Raw genomic sequence first — 19,640 nt, 5'->3', positions numbered from 1 at the left:
TGTGTGTGTGAATAAAATGGCATCGGTGCATATGTGGCGTTCCACCAGAAATATAACTTATGACGGCTGGCATTTACGCTGTTATTCACGTGGCTCACATACGAGTCAAAGTCTTAAGGTACCTTAACCTGTGGGACGTCATATATAGTAGGGCTAAGATGGTCGGCTTTTTATCATGGAACCATGCTGCCACCGCAGGTTAAAGCATTTAGTACCCTTGACACGAGTTGACACTGACATATAGAGATGCGCAAATCGCTTCATTGAGTTAAAAATATTTATTAATAATTATATTTCGTTCTCAGAATACATCACTCATTTCGCTCAGTGGATCCGGCCGCGTAGCCCGTTGGCAACAATCGTTAACGCTCCGTAGCGTAGCGTATTCATCTCTCTCTATCACTCTTCCGTATCAGTGCGACTGTGACAGTTGTGTTTCTTTCCCCACGGAGCGTGAACGATATGCACGTTGGCTACGCGGGAAGTAGACTAAATTATTCACGATTGAGTAGAGAGAGATGTGAATCAATCAGATACACACAGCCATAAGTGCGACCAAGATGAATTACGCGATACGATCCCGCCATGTTTTCCCGACACCCTCCGAATTCTCCCGAACCACTCCGAAACCGTCGATTCGTATATTTGCATCGTCTCACTCGTTTGGCTCATTCGAATCATGAGTGGGAAAAAGCGAGGAACACTGATATAGATTAGTTACTGAGCGAGTTTTAATCTTCAGCGAGAGCAATCAAAAGATATAATGCCCTTAAATCATATGTCTACTGACAAGTTAGCTAGCGACTGCGTAAACTTACTCACAGTGCATCTCCCTCGTACCTGGCATGAGTGCAAGCGAGAGCACTGCGTTTGAATTGACGCAGTAGGTACCGTTTAATTAAGGCCGCGTAAAACTCATAGCGAGGATACAGAAAACCTTTATACACGTGTTTTTATGTTAGAATTAGGTTATTATGTACACTCCTTGCAACTGAGTAACTGTAATCCTTTCAAAATACTTTTACATTACACGCAAAATATGTTTATCTCGAGTAAAAGGTTTACCTACTTCCTTGTTATGAAAACGCCATTAGAAATCGTTTTTATCAATGAGCGGCTATAATAATATTTCAAACAGCTTGGGCACAGTGACAGCAGCCATCACAATACATGTTTTCGTTTTAAGGTGATAAATTGAATGGGAAAGACAGTTGTCACCGTACCCAAGCTTTGTGAAAAATTCTATAAACGCAATCTTTTTGCATAAGGATAAATACATAAAGTAAAAAAAAAATGTTGCGACATTATTACACAAATTGACTAAGCCCAACAATAAGCTCAAGAAATCTTTTGTTGCTGGTACTCAGACAATGATCATTATATAGTATACATATACGTCAATACATAGAAAACACCAATGATTCCAATGATTCAGGAACAAATATCTGTATTCATCACAGAAATAAATTCCCTTACCGGGATCGAATCCAAGACCATCGCCTTTCGTCTGTCAAACATCGAACATCAAACATTAAAATTTATTCAGCAAATAGGCCACAGGGGCACTTTTACATGTCCATTTTTACAAACAATAAAAATTACAAAAAAACAATTACAAATATGGAATCGATAAAATAATAAATACTTTATTAGAGATGTATACTGTCTCTTAATGTCAAATTACACAAAAAAAATTATGATAAAAAAAACAGAAAAAAACTGTAACATTGCAACAGTGAAAAATCGTGACATTTGACGACCAATCTGGCCTAGTCGGTAGTAATAGTAACCCTGCCTATGAAACCTATGTTCCTGGATTAGGATCCTGTAATAGTTTAATAACATTGAAACGATGCTCTCCACTGTTTACACCCAACGTGTACTTGGTTTCTTCGGCCATATGAGCAGGACAGGTCCAGATGATCTGGAATAGCTCATAATCACTGGCCACATGCCAAGAAAGCGTAGGGATGGACGTAGAGCCATGCGTTGGACGGACAGAATAACGTCAGAGACAAAAACCACATTGCAGGCTAGCATGCAACGAGCCCAAGATAGAGCGGCTTGGAGAGCACTGGTGAAGAGTGTGCACAGTGGTCACGTCCCTCAGCCATGAGGAAACGACAAGGAAGAAAAGTTTAATGTATTTCTATAAAATAACTTAGAAGGTTGGCAGTCCTCAACTGTGCGTTTGTCCAGAAACTTCCTGCCTCACACAGCTAAGCTGTGAAATGAAGTGTCGCCTGCGGTATACCCGGACCGATACGACCTTCAAACCTTCAAGAAAAGAGCGTACTCCCTTCTTAAATTTCGGCAACGCACTTACAACCCCTCTGGTATTGCGTATGTCCATGGACGGCGGTAATCGCTTACCATCAGGTGATCCTTCTGCTCGTTTGCCTCCTATATCATAAAAAAAAACTAATATCGCAAAAGATCATAAAATGAAAATATTAATTTGAATTCGCAGCCTGCTTTATATTAACCGTTTAACGGTTTAATCGTTCATTTAATGAAAATTGATACTAACAATTAATCATTCTGTTGTAACAATAACTTTCAAAGATGGTGTCGTGTATCGCTTACCGCGCAAAATGCAATTAGTATGTGAAACCATAAATAATACGATTACAGTGAAACCTAGATAAATGGAATTTCATAGAATCGAAATTTGAGTTTATCTAATTAGCGAGTTGTTGAAACATCAAAGTTCTAGGTATTATTAATAGGTTTATAGATAGACAACATATTGCACATTAGTTTTGTTTGAAATAGATTTACATTTTCTACAATGTCCTTAATCAATGAAGCTACGAATATATATATGTAGTTTGTTCCAACTTATCTAATTAAATTAATTCAAATTTCCTTGTTATGTTCTAATTATAATAAATAACACATGATGGTCGAAAAATACGTCGATAAAGATTTTTCAGGAATATTTTTCTTACTTACACATATTTTACAAAATGCAATTTAAAATGAAACAACAATAATTTTACTACAAATATTGTATTATCTTCAAATTATCTTTGGCTTTGATACACCAACGCAAAAATTTGATCCGCAAACGCAACAGTTTGTTTAAAATTATCAACAAAATGCCGCAGGAAAAAATTAACATATTTTGGGACATAAAATTAGGGTTAATTTTTGATAAGGAATCTATGAAGTACTGTATTTACCTCAGTAAATCATACGATATAATGTATTTCCAATGGTTCGCCAACACAAACATTACGCGGTACGTCCGCTCTGCTCGCCGGTCTAACATCGACTGACCGTAACTGTCAGTAATGCCACCATGACGAAGGCGCTTGACACGTCTATACAGAATCAATACCAGTAATTACAAAATTCTGCAAGTATACTAATGAGTTTCTTGGAACTTATGTATGAAATATCTTTTCATATTTACCAATGTAAATATCGCAACACATTGCGCTTTCCGTTGAAGGAAAACATCGTGAGGAAACAGGATCAGGACTAACCCCAATAAGTCTAGTTTCCCTTCTGGTTTATAAGCTATAGGATGCAGGTTTGTCGCGGGTTCAAACCCCGGCTCGTACCAATGAGTTTTTCGGAATTTATGTACGAAATATCATTTGATATTTACCAGTCGCTTTTCGGTGAAGGAAAACATCGTGAGGAAACCGGACTAATCCCAACAAGGCCTAGTTTATCCTCTGGGTTGAAAGGTCAGATGGCAGTCGCTTTCGTAAAAACTAGTGTCTACGCCACATCTTGGGATTAGTTGTCAAGCGGACCCCAGGCTCCCATGAGCCGTGGCAAAAATGCCGGGACAACGCGAGGAAGAAAAAGAAGCTATAGGATGCCAGTCGCTTTTGTAAAAAGTAGTGCCTGTACCAATCCTTATGATTAGGTTATCAAGCTGACCCTAATAGGCTCCCTAAGTGTGGCAAAAACACTAGGAATACGATAATTGAATATTATCTAGGACTCGTTTAACTAGGTTTTACTTGTATATGTGTGGAACTATACATATACGAGTTTATCATAACAATGTATATATATTGTTTATATATATTTACTAGGTAATTAAATGAAGATAGGAAATATTTTGTATTTAACCATGATATTTGAGATGGGACCGTCTAGTGAAATATTTACTTAAAAGGGACTGACTAGGAAAAGCTAAGTTTAATCACAATTACTGATAGTAAGTAATACTTCTTATACATCGTGTCATGCATCAAACAATATTTTGGGTCTCCCATAGAAAACATCTGGGGGTCTAGTGAAACCAAAACGAAACGCTATCTGTCTCTCTATCACTATTCCATATTAGTGCGATAGAGACAGATAGTAGCGTTTCGTTTCGTTTCTCCGCAAATAATGTCACCTGAAACAGGGGATTAGGCGAAATGAATTAAAGCGATTCAGGGTTGGTCTCATTGTTCAAATTTCTTAGCTATGACCTATTGGGTCCTAAACGCATATATATTTTCTTCTTTTTTTCCTAAATGGATTTTACTTCTTGCCAATTTTAGCAAGGTGGATTCTGGCAATGCCAAGGTGTAGACTTTTGAATTGTTACAAGAGAATGTTCGTTTAAATTTTGACTTTTGTGAAAGGATAGGCTGGGAAACTAAAACAAACAAATATTATGGAAACAGACAAACACAGGATATGACATATGTACCTACCAACATTAGTGAAAAAGAGCGTAAAGCGGATGAAAGATTGAGGCAAGCAACATAGCGGATGAAATGGACGAATAAACATACGAATTAAATATTGATATACTCCTTCTTCTTCCTCGCGTTGTCCCGGCATTTTGCCACGGCTCATGGGAGCCTGGGGTCCGCTTGACAACTAATCCCAAGATTTGGCGTAGGCACTAATTTTTACGAAAGCGACTGCCATCTGCCCTTCCAACCCAGAGGGTAAACTAGGCCTTGTTGGGATTAGTCCGGTTTCCTCACGATGTTTTCCTTCACCGAAAAGCGACTGGTAAATATCAAATGATATTTCGTACATAACTTCCGAAAAACTCATTGGTACGAGCCGGGGTTTGAACCCGCGACCTCCGGATTGCAAGTCGCACGCTCTTATCGCTAGGCCACCAGCGCTTATATATTATATATTATATTATATATTGATATCCGTAAGATTAAAAGTAAAACGAAAATAGAATTAAAGTTTTATATTGTGGTCTTATAATATATATATTTAATAAGAATAGAAGTTAGGGGAGGGTCCATATAAGAAAGAAGTGTGTAGAAATTAACAGGCCGCGGACTAATATAATTTGTCATGATTTATTTATATTGACATTAAAGATAGCAGTTGAATAATAATTTTAATTTGGCAACATTATTTCATTATCCCGATTAATACAAGGGTAGTTGGGAAAATAACCTTATACTACTGGCAACACATTAGGTAATGGGGACACGGATCAAGTTAGACAGGCTCGTTCACTTGGGTCGAGGCAGTCAAAGAGAAGTCACACACACGAGTCACTGTGAAGGGTCAGCCAGATCAGTGTAGCTGCATTTTTTTTTTATACTACGTCGGTGGCAAACAAGCATACGGCCCGCCTGATGGTAAGCAGTCTCCGTAGCCTATGTACGCCTGCAACTCCAGAGGAGTTACATGCGCGTTGCCGACCCTAACCCCCTCCCACCCCTCGTTGAGCTCTGGCAACCTTACTCACCGGCAGGAACACAACACTATGAGTAGGATCTAGTGTTATTTGGCTGCTGTTTTCTGTAAGGTGGAGGTACTTCCCCAGTTGGGCTCTGCTCTAGATCTGGAATGACATCCACTGGCTGTGCCCTACCACACAAAGCGAGATGACATTCACAATGCCCATACCTCTCTTATGGACGTAGTTTAAGGACGTACCCGGGTCCAATTTTAATACCACGACGGTGGCAAACAAGCATACGACCCGGCATATGATGGTAAGCAGTCACCGTAGCCTATAGACGCCTGCAACACCAGAGGTATTACATGCGCGTTGCCGACCTTTTAAAAACCTGTACACTCCTTTTTTGAAGAACCCCGTACCCTCGGGAAAACCTCAGCAGGAAACTCATTCCACAGCCGAAGCATTCGCGGGAGGAAATTCCTTTTAAACCGCACAGTACATGACCATTTAGGTTACGTACTTAAGATGCACGTACTTCCAATGTTGTATTAATAATAGTTAGAGTAACCATACGACAATAATCTTCACATATTCAACACGTAAATTATGGCTGATCATTGAAAAGCCTGCAATGCCTGCATACCAACGCAGCACAGGTACCTACCTTCTTATAATATCCGCCTTACATTTCTGCCAAAATTAAGCCCCATACTATATCCAGAGTATCCAGACTGAAGCTAAACGTGTTAAATTAAACATTGTTGCTACTCATAAAGGCGCGTTTTACCCCCTCGGGCAGTAATGGAACTCGTTTGGTGTGATTAAAAAAGTTTCAGTCGTTTTTTTTGTCTGAGTCCCTTGTCTGTTTGTAACGTTTCACGGCTTATTAAAGTTTACATTAAATTAAAAAAGGTCTTGGGTTTTTTGTTCTAATAAATGCCATCCGTGTCCGACGGATATTTTTAATTTTTAATTGTTGTTTTAAAAGTATGATACCTGGTTTTGTAAGAAGATTATATTTATGGTCATGAAGGTACAATGAATGATTAACTGGTAGAGAATGCCTTTCAGCATTAAGTCCGCAAAAAAACTAGTTTAAATAAATTAAACAGTTCAGTGTAAGCTATTGTAGATGGGGCTCTTAATTTGTATACTGTTTTTTTTTCTTTTTTATGTGATAGTCAGCAAACGAGCAGACGAGTCATCTGATGGGAAGCGGTCATCGTTACCCATGGACATAAGCAACATCACGGGCTCCACTTAAGCGTTGCCGACACTTAAGAACCCTAAATACCCGTTTCTTGAAGAATCCCATGTCGTAACGCGAAGGAAATACCTAAGGAGGCAACTCATTCCACATTCTGCACGTTCTGGGAAGAAACAAGCGAACTGCGACTTTATTCGATGAAGACTATGAACAATAGAAATTTAGCTTGTTTTTGAATCATCGCTAGAAAAATAATTTTAACACTTGCTTTCTCCATTGTGATCATTATACTTTTGATCTACTATTAGTCAAATCTATGGCAATGTTTAACATAGATTAAGATGTTGTCATGATTGGTTAACTGTCTGGCTATGTAAACAATTTATTTATTTATAATACTTGCCGAATACGATAGCGTTCTAAGTCCCAATGTCCTTCCAAATGACAAAATCAAATTAAATTTTGAACCATAATGGAATAGCAGACGTTCCAAATTCAAAATTGCAATAATGACTCTAGAAGTTACTAGGATAGCGAATAGTGTAGTATACCTATATTCGATATAATATTAGTTTTAGGTTTAGCTATGAACTGTATTCAGTTGAAATTACAATTACTTACCTACATTATTAAAAACAAGTTTCACAGCTTTTAAATAAACAAACATGTCTTAAAAAATATCGATTTACTTTCTTCGTTAGTTGAATAGGAAATTACGTTATATTGGGATACACGGTGAAAAGAAGTGCCTAAAACCACATTTTCTTAGTTAGCATAAAAGTGCAGTAAAATTATACTTTGGCACCGAATACGCGATTTGGCGGGAATAATGTTATTATTATGATAGAATAACGTTTAAGAATGATTTGTTAAAGTATGGATTGGACGATGAATTATGTGATAAAACTGTTTAAGGCATATCTAGTGTCTCTGGGACAGAATACTAAAGTAACTACGATTTTCAATTACTGAGCCAGCTTCTCGTACAATAAAGTGTTTACTTCCTTACTAAAATGATATATTCAGAGTGTGACTGATACAGCGTTGCTGCTCCAAAATGACAGCAGCGAGAAGCGTCCGATTTTTCCTTTAACCTTTTCAACGCCAAAGACCACTAAAACGGTAATCGTGTGTCCTGCCCGCGACGCCAATGACCATTTAAAAGGCTATGGCGGACGTTGTCAAAGCGACTTTCCTACTGTCAGTTAAGCTTCATATTCGCTCTTCACCAGTTAACTTTTTGGCGTCCATGGCATTTCTTGACACGTGTGGAGAAGCGTTGAAAAGGTTAAAAAAATTGAGTTGTTGTCGTTGCCACATTGCTGTTGAGATTGATATATTTGACTGCGTAAAAGCTAAAAACCATTTTAGCTGCAGTTGCCGCTGCGTCACTTATTCCGGTGTAGAATTCGAAAGATTCTCACGGAACCGCCGAAATACGACACCCTTAGGGTACCTAAGTTCGCGCTCGGAATGGTTTCCAGCAGCAGCCGCGGCACACTCACTACAAACGAGTCAAAATGCACGTGAAGGCGCGATCGCAGCTGGAACACTCTGTCAGCTCGTAACGCTTACGCGAACATATTTCACAACATTGTCTGCCGTGGCGGAAACATGCAGGTGCGGTAAATATAGCGTTGTATTCTGCGTGGCAGCCCGCAGACCAGAAGCAATATCCGGTTCCGCAGTGCCACACTGCCTCTTGTGAGGCGTCTTGTGCGCCCTCCTCTCCTTCTATGCATGTGTGAATCTTTTCTCAGCATATTTAAAGGCACAATGAGAAAAGTGACAGTGCCCGCTGTCGCCTGTGTCGCATTTTAAATGGGCAAACTCTAACTTCTGCCAAGGCATACCTGATAAAGTGATAGAGGTATAATTTTCATGTCTAAAGATGAAACTGACAAATGACAAACAAACCGCTCATAGCAGAAACAGGTTTTAACATTAGCCCTTCCAAAACCCTTGTGTAAAAAGCATTCATTGTGGGTATGGGCGAGCGGGGTCATTAGGACGGAATCCAAGTGCTTGTATAATTTTATTAACATTTTATGCAGTTACCATTACTCCATACCACTCTCTAGTCTGGGATAGCTTAGAACATACGGGCTTTTAAAGCAACGCGCACTGCGGCGTCGTGCGTTCCGACGTTACTTTACAAATTTGAGTCATAAATAAAAAAGGACATTTTAACGAGACATTTTTTGTGAATTTGACGTTTCCTGCGGTAATACCGTCGGCAGCATAAAGTTGACATACGGATGGTAACAGCACTACTGTAGCGACATTACCGAAGTATAATTCATGCCATCCACGATGACGCGCAGATTTGTCAAATCTAACCTTTAATAACATGGCATTACGACTCAAGACACACGTCTTCGTGAATGACACTATCTATACATATAAGTATTGTATTACAATAATTGTATATTCTGGTTTATCTGGTTCCGATTCAGATTAAAGAACTTGTTATGGGCTTGAACTGGTTTTGACATGACATTGACAATCGTTTTGGTAATGGCGCGTACTTCACTTCCTTTCGAATGCACCATCCAGCGTGAGCGATCTTCACGGTCGCATTAAAATAAGATAAAAATATAAAAGTTGTTATAACTGAATCTGACTTTGTGTCCAATCACCCAAATAGTTGTTTATAATATAAACAACTATTTGGGTATATTATACCCAATTTTAGCTTACTGCTAGAACAAAACGTGACTACCCAAAGCTTTAAAAGTAGGTCGTTCTATTCATATTATGCGGGTTCTGCGTAAAACTAAACCTTTATTTGGTAAACAACGGGATAGAGCCATTATGGATATTTGTACATACAATAGAAAAGTGAAGGTTATAAGGGAAATGTGTGCTTAAATTGATATGATTTAATCTTTAATAAGGGAAATGAAATAGTGCAATTTTCAGACAAAAACTTGTTGAATATGATGCGAGTTGCGTTATGTGATCGTATGAATCTTATACCTTTAAACGAGCAATTCTTGTATATATATATATATTTCCGGGATCTCGGAAACGGCTCTAACGATTTTGCTGAAATTTGGTATATGGGGGTTTTTGGGGGTAAACAATCGATCTAGATTAGTCTTATGTTTGGGAAAACGCGTGTTTTCGAGTTTTCATGCGTTTTTCTTTCGACGCAGAATATGGTCGCTAACTTCGTGTTGCCGGCCACTGTCCGTCTGGTCCAGCGGGTTAAGACGCGGACTGCTAAACGAGTGTTACGGGTTCGAATCTCGCCCGGTGACTAACTTTTTTTTTATATGTTCAAGTTTATATATATTTTTTTAATTTTTATTGTTTTAGACAAGTTTAATGTAGTAAAAAAATGTAGATAAGATTATCACCTATACACCACCATATTACAATAAATAGTTATAACCGAGCAATGCTCGGCCGCCCAGGTACTGTATCTTTAAATTTAAACATATATACTCCTATTCTTCAAAGTGGTTTTAAGTTTATTAAACCTCTATGATGGTGAAAGGTGAAAGACTTCTACAGGAACAAATGCATCATTTGATATACGAGTATGTGTTAAAATTTAGCAAAAGGTCCCATGTTGTCGATGCTAGTTTCGGAGTTCCGCGCAGTTTAATGAAAACTGGCAAAACATACCTAAAATTGATTATTGACAAAAACTAACAAAAACTGCACGAAGACTGAAACAGACTCTTAAAAATCTTTGATTGCAACGCCTAAATGACCAATTTGCTTAAATTGACGGTTTAAACAAAAAAAAAACTATTACACATATTCTTCCACAAATAGATAACTTAAGGTGTGTATTTTTAAGAACTACTAATAACCTCATATCGACAAGGTGGGACCTTCGGCCAAATGATACATATAATATGTTTAATCAAATTCCATATACGCCTATAGTTAGTTCGCGTTAACCCGTTCAGCGCTAATCACGACAGGTTATCGTTATGCGTTTACGAAGCATTTTGCGCTGCATACCAGGAATTCCATGTTATCGGCTACGACATAGCGCTACCACCGTAGCTCAGCGGTGAATGTGTTAATCCCGGCGGCCTAGCGATGCTGGAAACCAATCAAATCGTTCCTAATTAGAAAGTATGCCTCCAACTGATCACTGTGAACTTGACTTTCTAATTAGGAATTATTTTATTTGTTCCTGGCGTGGCTAGGTAAATGATTTTACTGCATTCTTAACGCAAATGAACTATAAATCATCCTTCAGACAATATTATATGTATGAACACAAAATGGATCCAACAATAACACAGTAATTACCAGGAAGGGTCTCGTTATTCTGGCCCCAATTCCAATAATAACCTCTCGACCTCCCAAATTATACAAAATTACCTCGAGTTATATGGAAATTTAACATAATTTACATTACAGATATGTTCAGCGGTATTAGATTTTCAATGATAATTAGATGTTGTTTCGTTGCGGTGATTATGCTAATATAAATAAAGGGTGAATGAGCAAAAAGAGGGTCAAAAGTTGCACAAAGGGTTTACATACGAACGTGGGTGTTGTGGACAGTAAGAATATTGTACTGTAAAATCACGTAACTACATTGAAATAAATATTTGCATAGCAAAATATGTTATTAATATAAAAATACTTTTAAGTATACTTACACAAAAATTTGGGACTTGCGAACTACACTTACACCGGCCAAAAAGTCGTTAGGAAATAGTTGGGAGCTTATGGTATTTATTTTGTGCTTGACAATAATTTGTAATATTTGAAGCAAACTGAAAGCGTCTCAAAACTTGTTTTACAGCATATATGATGCTACTTTCACGCACTTGTGCGGGAATGAGCACTTTCCGTGCCTATGTCAAAAATTAAAGGGTCATGAATACTGTTAAACGTTGTACAATACACGTGCGGATAGGTAATTCGCAACTCGTGACAATTTAAAACACTCCCTTCATCGTGTTTTAATTTATCGCCTCTCTCGTTACGAATTTCTTACTTTACGCACTTATCGGAAATAACTATTATATTTATATAAAATCTCTTTTAAAAACGTAATGCACCTACTAAAAAAAACAAAAAAAAAAAAAAAGGTTTTATACGACTATAGTATTTTTCACAAATAGCTTGGGTACCGGTGCTTGGCTACTGTGACAGGTGAAATTTCAATACAATTTTGCGTTGTAAGGTTATAAATTGTATGAAGCTGACAGTTTTCACCGTGAAAAAATCTTACAATCTTGGCTCAATTCCATGCTTCTTGTTAAGAAAACACACAAAAAGAGGGTCGAAAGTTATGTCCAGTATTTTTGCCGCTGCGTAATTAAGGGTCGTGTTAAAACCGTAACTAATTTTCAAACCAGAATCGGCCGCCTGGTAACACGTTGCCTTCCACTTTTAAACATGAGCTCCTCAAATTACCAGCAAACAGCAAACTGCATTTATACTAAAAATACAGAAGGAAGGCGTGCCATTTTTATAACAATTTTAGACCAAACGAGCTCAAAGGAAATTCTATATTTTTGTGCAGTCCCCGAATCAAATTTCTAAAGGAAAGTAAGGTGTTCAGGTAGGACAAACTATTTTGTTTTTGCGACACGATCGTTTTGGCTTGCTAGCCTAAAGGGAACCACTGATTACCAGTTCGCCGTACGATGTCAGCCTGTCAGTTATTCGCGATTGTCAGCTTTTGCGAATAACTGACAAGCCGATATCTTCTGACGAACTGGTTATCGGTGGGTCCTTTAACGGAGGCGTTTTAGATCTTTATAACCCCTTTGGTTTAAGGTGTATTCAGTACCCCTAGTGTAAATATTTTCGACAGCGAAACGTGACGTAAGCGTTTGCGTTAAGTGTCATTTTGTATGAGATTTTTGACTTTCCAAAACGTCCCGCTTGGCGCGCTGTTCAAAAACCCATACAAAATGAGACTTAACGCAAACGCGTACGTCACGTTTCGCTACCGACTAAATTTACACTAGGGGTACAGGTACCTAATTCCGAAAAGTTCAGAATGTTGGGTAATTCCAAAGACGGACTCTAATATGAAGGAATTATTTGCGATTTTTGGAATTAGCCTGATATTTTCTGCTATATCCTTTGGCTTGATATTTTCGACGACCGGTCTTCCCTAGTGGCTGGCCCTGCCTATGAAGCCGATTGTCCCGGCTTCGATTTCCGGTAAGGGCATTTATTTGTGAGATGGACACAGATATTTGTTCTTGAGTCATGGATGTTATCTATGTATATAAGTATGTATTTATCTATATACGTATATATTTCGTCGCCGAGTACCCATAGTACAAGCTTTGCTAAGTTTGGGGCTAGATGTCTATGTAAGATTGTTCCCAAAATATATAAACTGATCACCACTGTAATTCTGCCTATATTTACAAATAAAACACTTATTTAACATATAACATGACCCAATTTTTTTATCTAAACTTACTTACCTTCATTAACTACCTTACCTTTATTTACTTACCTTTATTTACTTTTTTTTTACCTTTTTACTTACCTTTATTTAGGTACTTATCTTCATTTCGTTAAAAATAAAAGCTGACATTCAATTTCTTTCAGAAGTTTATCGCGACATGAAACGTAGCTGTAAGACAGCCAGCATAAAAACATAATGTCCTTCAAAGGCCAGCGGGATAAAGACAAATAAAACGGTGTTAATGTCCGACAATACCATTTCACTGAGGTTTTATAAACTTTAATGCAACATGATAAAGTATACCAAATATCATGTTGTTCTTTTGGTACTAGAAGCGACTAAAGTCATAACGTGAAGCGAGTCACAAAAAATACACCCATCTCATAAGTACAGCTCGATTGTTCGCCAACAAACTGTCCTCAGTTTGGCGAAACAATATGTATACATACCACTTAAGTTATCTCTTAAAAAAAAAGTAAATTCACGAAAACTGGGACGAAGAGAATTAACGAAACTTTGATGTACACGTATATCGGTATACCGGTCAGAGCCACCATTTCATTGGTTAATGTGATGCACACATAGATATTTTCATTCACTCATTCATTCCATTTGTGCCGGCTTTCGTGAATCGACTTGTAGGCAAGGTCATTAAGGTTTGAGAGTTGATAGGCAGCCCTAGAAAAAGGTGTACAATTTTGCAAGTAACAAAACGTTTAAAGTTACTTTGCTACATTATTACTTATTGCTTGATCTGGGTGTCGGATAGCTGTTCATCAGTGGAGGTCAGAGATAGTCAGCAATACTGTATCTTATTATAGTATGTGATTGCCAATTTTTTTGAAGGTACCTGAGTAGCGGCAGTTTTGTTTCTTTAGGAAGTGATTTTTTTAATGAATCGAATGGATTTAGAATAAAATTTCTCATTTTGTTTTCGTTTTGGATTACCCATTTTACTAACTCATCCGGACTTTTAAGATTAAGAATTTTACGCTCTTCGAGGCGTAATTTACTTTATTAACAAATTTTTTAGGAAAATATTAATCTAATCTACCCATGCATCAATAAAGACGAAAAAAAAACACTTTAAAATGATACTCACTCTATACGGGTTACTCGCGTATTATTAACTTGAAACGCTCGACACATTTCGATCCATTTTGAGGATCTTCGAGCGGCGGCGGCTGCAGTCTTTACTAATAGAGCGCGCGACCTCCACTCACGAGTACTCACAGGAGTTTTATACTTAAAATATACTTCAAACTTGTATAAATATTGACGTACGTACGTAAGCCTTTCAAAGTTTTTTTAATAAAATCTTCACATACATTCATATCTCAGCTTACTTATGAAACCCCCTCATAAAACCTAAGTACTCGCGTGCAGCCACTATACTAAAAGTAAAACATCTCCAGTTTTATTACAAGATGAAGTGGTTCTTCATATCCAAGTCTCCGCGACCGGCTAAGGAAAAAATAACAAAAATATTTTCTTTCCATTTAAAGGCCTCTTAGGTGACGTCTCCTTACGACCAGCCTTTAATAAAAGGACGTATTTTTATAAATAAATCAAGTAAGTTAAGCTCTTTTGATATTAAGAGGTATGTCGAAGTGATATCTCTTTCAAAATAAGCTAGATGAAGGGCAGGTAATTGAAGAATAACTTCGTGGTTGGAAATTGATAAACAGATATTATAAGATGGAGGCAAATTCAAGCTTAAATTGTGACATCAAAATTATATCTACATGATGTCAGTAACGTGTTTATTTCGCTCTTACTTGTACAGGTGCCAGCGATATGTACAGGCCATCAGATATATCGGAGGCGGCGATATTTTAACGTCAAACTTCTGTCAATTATACGACATATAAACGATATCTAAATGAGAAGTTATGTAAACCAGAACTTATCGTTATCGTATTTCATTCTTCGAATCGGGCCGAAAGTTCGGTTTTGCGAGCAGAGCTATATATCGTTACGTCATACGTAACCCAACAAGTTTTATAACTAAGCGGACATAGTCAAAAAGTAATAATTGTTAATTCTCTCTCTCTCTCTCTCTCTCTCTCTCTCTCTCTCTCTCTCTCTCTCTCTCTCTCTCTCTCTCTCTCTCTCTCTCTCTCTCGGGAGCTCATGGGAGCGTGCACGACTGTCACGAAACCTAGTGTCCGCAAGTCTAGGGGAAAACGTCAATTCACTACATCTTATAAAACTACTCCAAAACTAAAAATTACTGAATGGATTTTCTTACGATTTTCATCTATCAATAGTGATTCTTGAGGAATATAACTTGTTAAGGTTTTGTGTAAATTGTTTGAATTATAACGATGTTGTCGGAAAAAACACGCTGGCTAGGAGCTGTAATCGAAAACGCTGCCTAATCCGTTTGAGCTATTACAACACAATGTATGGTATTTATTTAATCGTATGGCGATATAGTCACATAGGCAAAATTACACATATACAGTATTATTTATAAGGCAACATCCAAGTTTTGCGACCATTGCACAGCATCGGGCGTCAAGTCTAATAGATCATCCGGGCTACCCGAGTATGCGCGGAGTGGGCACCGCTGGATGATGTGCTCCATAGTTTGGTCCTCGATGCCGCAGTCGCATAGCGCGGAGTCTCTCCAACCCCACTTATGCCGGAAGAAGTTGCATCGTCCGTGCCCGGTTCTTAAGCGGTTTAAGCGACACCATAGTTTCCTAGGAAGGTCGGTCCCCTTGTTCATGATAGTCGGGTCGATATTCCCGGCCGGGGTGCTGTCAGCTTGCCTCATCCATTCTTGTTTCCAGAGCTGCTGTACATCGAAGGAATTTTGTGTGAGTGTTGCAGCGGCTGCGTATGCCGGGCGACGGGACTTAAGTCTCGCCATAGGCGGGTTGGTAAACTCCTGATGCATTGGGAGAGAAGGACATGCTCTAATTTTGTTATTCTCCCTTACAATGTATGGTGATGTTGTTTCTCATTCATAGGTCTACAAAAAAGTCCGCGATGTTAAATGTCTATCTTTTAAGGATAACTTACTATACATATTCGTAACTTCTAGAAAAAGATCACGTAATATGTGGCATTTGCAAAGCTATTTACATGGATACTTACATTATTAACAATTATCAAAATAAATACGTCAGTTATATTAAGCATTTCATACAGCTTACAATGGTCCCTTACACCATACAATTTAAATGAATGTTTCAGGAGTAATCGTAAATCAAAGTTTCATTTCGAGCCATATAATTCTACGAAATGTTAAAGACGCTATCCGCAGTTAGTTCAAATTTTTACCACCTTATGCGCTGGGATCGCTTTACTTACCCCCACCATGCACTTCGCACGGTCTCAATACCGTTCGATTTAAGTCTAGCATTATTACGGAATATGGCGTAGGTAGCGGTTACCTAGGTGATCCACGGAAACAAGTTTGTTGTGGACTCATTATTTTATAATTACATCTTACGCAAAATAAGCGCCAGCCATCAAGTTGCGGAAAAAAGGGTTTCACGAGTCACAACGGGTCAGGAATGAAGTACGTTGTTCGGTAGTACAGTCAGCATCAATAGTAGCGGATGAAACAACGATATTTGATATTCCGGATTACTTTTCCAACTATAGATAAATCTCTAAAATTTACGTTTAAATATATCTTTTACAGTCTTAATTGTTCTACTTATATAACTATCACTTTTTATTAAACTGCTACAGAATGGTAGATATTTTTGACACCTTGTTCCGCTACTTTTGATGCTGACTGTACCTACCCATACCCATAAACAAAAATAGTTTTCGTTTTGAAATACACACGCGATAAAATTAAATTAGATTTACACTACAAAAAGAAATCGAGAACGAACGGTCCAAGTTCCGAAATGACCTCTTTTAATTTTCTCAATCGTTAGGAGGGAAAAAGAAAGTTCGAACAGCGCAATAAATACAAATAATCGTTGGAAAGAAAAAGTCCGTTCTGTCGTTCCCTTTACTTACCTTTATTAATGTTCTATGTTTATTTTGATATCTTAATGCTGCATGTTCGGGGACAACTCGGGGGGTCTCTTTGATTAGACTTAAGTTAGTCTTAAGTTTTTTTTTTAAAGTTTTTTTTTGTGTTTATTGTCATTATAAATTATATTTGAAATATAAAACACTTCTAATAAGTCTTTTAATATCTGATTCTTCTTTTTGTGATATAGTTTATTTTAAGATATAGTTTAATTTTTGCGTCGCACTGAGCAATGAGAAAGATAGGTAGGTTAACTGCTATAGTTATTGGCCCCTCTATAGTAATTGGCTACTCTTAACAAAGTGGTGTAGTGCATACGATACGATACGATAATCTAGTAACATCTCTTCTTCTCTTTTTCCTCGCGTTGTCCCGGCATTTTTGCCACGGCTCATGGGAGCCTGGGGTCCGCTTGACAACTAATCCCAAGATTTGGCGTAGGCACTAATTTTTACGAAAGCGACTGCCATCTGCCCTTCCAACCCAGAGGGTAAGCTAGGCCTTGTTGGGATTAGTCCGGTTTCCTCACGATGTTTTCCTTCACCGAAAAGCGACTGGTAAATATCAAATGATATTTCGTACATAAGTTCCGAAAAACTCATTGGTACGAGCCGGGGTTTGAACCCGCGACCTCCGGATTGAAAGTCGTACGCTCTTACCGCTAGGCCACCAGCGCTTATTATCGTCAGCGATTAAGTAATTTCTATAAATACATTCACTCCAACAAAGAAAGAGTATGAGTTTACGATACGATAATCTAGTAACATATAAGTATCTAACATAACACATACAAACACAGTAACATGTAAGTATGGTGATAAAGTGTTAGTGCGTAACGAAACCGGTGGAAAACTTGACTGTTTGTACGACGGCCCTAACGTTGATTTAGAAGATGTAACAAACATGAAACAGTTCACAAAAGAGAACTAAGCTTTTTGTACCTTGCATTTAAGGTCTTAATTGTATTGTAATAACGACAAAGAAAAATGTTTAATGCCTCCAAAAACTCCTGTAATGTGATGTAGTATAGCGAAGATATAGATATAGTGAGTATGGAGTGAGGAGACAGTTATTGTATGTATAAGCCAGTAAACGGACCATTCTAAAATGCGCCTGCGTTTCTCTTCACTACCCTTCTACCCCCGCACTTTAACGAATGAGAAAGTAACAAGGCAACATAAGTCTTATTTTTAAGTTAAGGGTAGCCAATAACTATTATTAAATCCTTTATTTCAGGCAAAACCCATAAAAGTGTTAGTATTACACAACATAACTTACAAGACTATTGTTAGTACATACAGAGATCACAAACACAGACATAACCGGATGAGCATAAAATAATAAAATGTCAATAACTTATCTCTACAGTAATTTAAATTGTCCATTAAACAATATAACATAACAATTACAATTAAGATATTACAATTAAACGCATTAAATTAAATTTTGAAAATTATAAAATGTATAGAATTAAAATTAAATTTCGTCAAATAATAATAATAATTAAAAGATGTCACCAATCAAAATTTACAAAAGTAGTGTGAAGGCTGATCCATCTTTTTAACATGGGTGAGTCCCACCTGTCGGCAAACACCTTCAGAAGACTACTAGGGCTCCCCCGCATCCTTTCCCACAGCGCGGCGCAGCGCTTCACCCTACACCCACCCTATATAAATATTATAAATTATAATAATTATTAATTACCCTATATAATATTATTACCTACTATAGCAATCACCTTATGGCTTTTAGGGTTTCTTATTTTGTAAAATATTTGTTTCGCTATGTCGGTCTGTCTGTCTTTCTCAAAACAATATTATTCGTAAACCATAGTCTGACCAGCCAAAAAGTGTATTTTCATTTGTCCCCGCCGGGCACAGATAGGAATAGGTGTTTTCATATTAATAATTCCAGTTTGTACTCGTCTCATGTATGGCGGCGGACACGTGCAAATTTATAGCAAATCAAAAATTTTATTGACCAATGACAACTTTTTTAATGGTGGGAAATTGTATATTGGGAACGGGGATATTATAGAAAAAGGATAGCTGTCAGTGTAATATGTAGACCTTTTCTGGAAGCCATGTTTAGGGTCTATTTCACAACGTCCAGGTAAAGTATTGGATAGCTAATCAATAAATGACCGACCGATGATTGACGACCGGTTTGGCCTAGTGGGTAGTGACCCTGCCTACGAAGCTGATGGTCCCGGGTTCAAATCCTGGTAAGGGCATTTATTCGTGTGATGAGCATGGATATTTGTTCCCGAGTCATGGGTGTTTTCTATGTATTTAAGTATTTATAAATATTTATATATTATATATATCGTTGTCTAAGTACCCTCAACACAAGCCTTATTGAGCTTACTGTGGGACTTAGTCAATTTGTGTAATAATGTCCTATA

The 19,640-nt window shown here is 37.7% G+C and overlaps 1 protein-coding gene across 3 annotated transcripts in view; it reads left to right on the top strand.

Annotated features, from left to right (window-relative positions):
• LOC133528297 (neural cell adhesion molecule 2-like) overlaps positions 1–19,640 on the top strand; it is a 525,889-nt gene that overhangs the window by 356,871 nt on the left and 149,378 nt on the right. The gene's annotated exons all lie outside the window — the stretch shown is intronic.

Source organism: Cydia pomonella, chromosome 19, assembly GCF_033807575.1.
Source record: "Cydia pomonella isolate Wapato2018A chromosome 19, ilCydPomo1, whole genome shotgun sequence".
In the NCBI taxonomy this organism is placed as follows: Eukaryota; Metazoa; Arthropoda; class Insecta; order Lepidoptera; family Tortricidae; genus Cydia; species Cydia pomonella.
The sequence above is the reverse complement of the archived record's forward strand: the minus strand, read 5'-3'. Positions and strand labels throughout refer to the sequence as shown.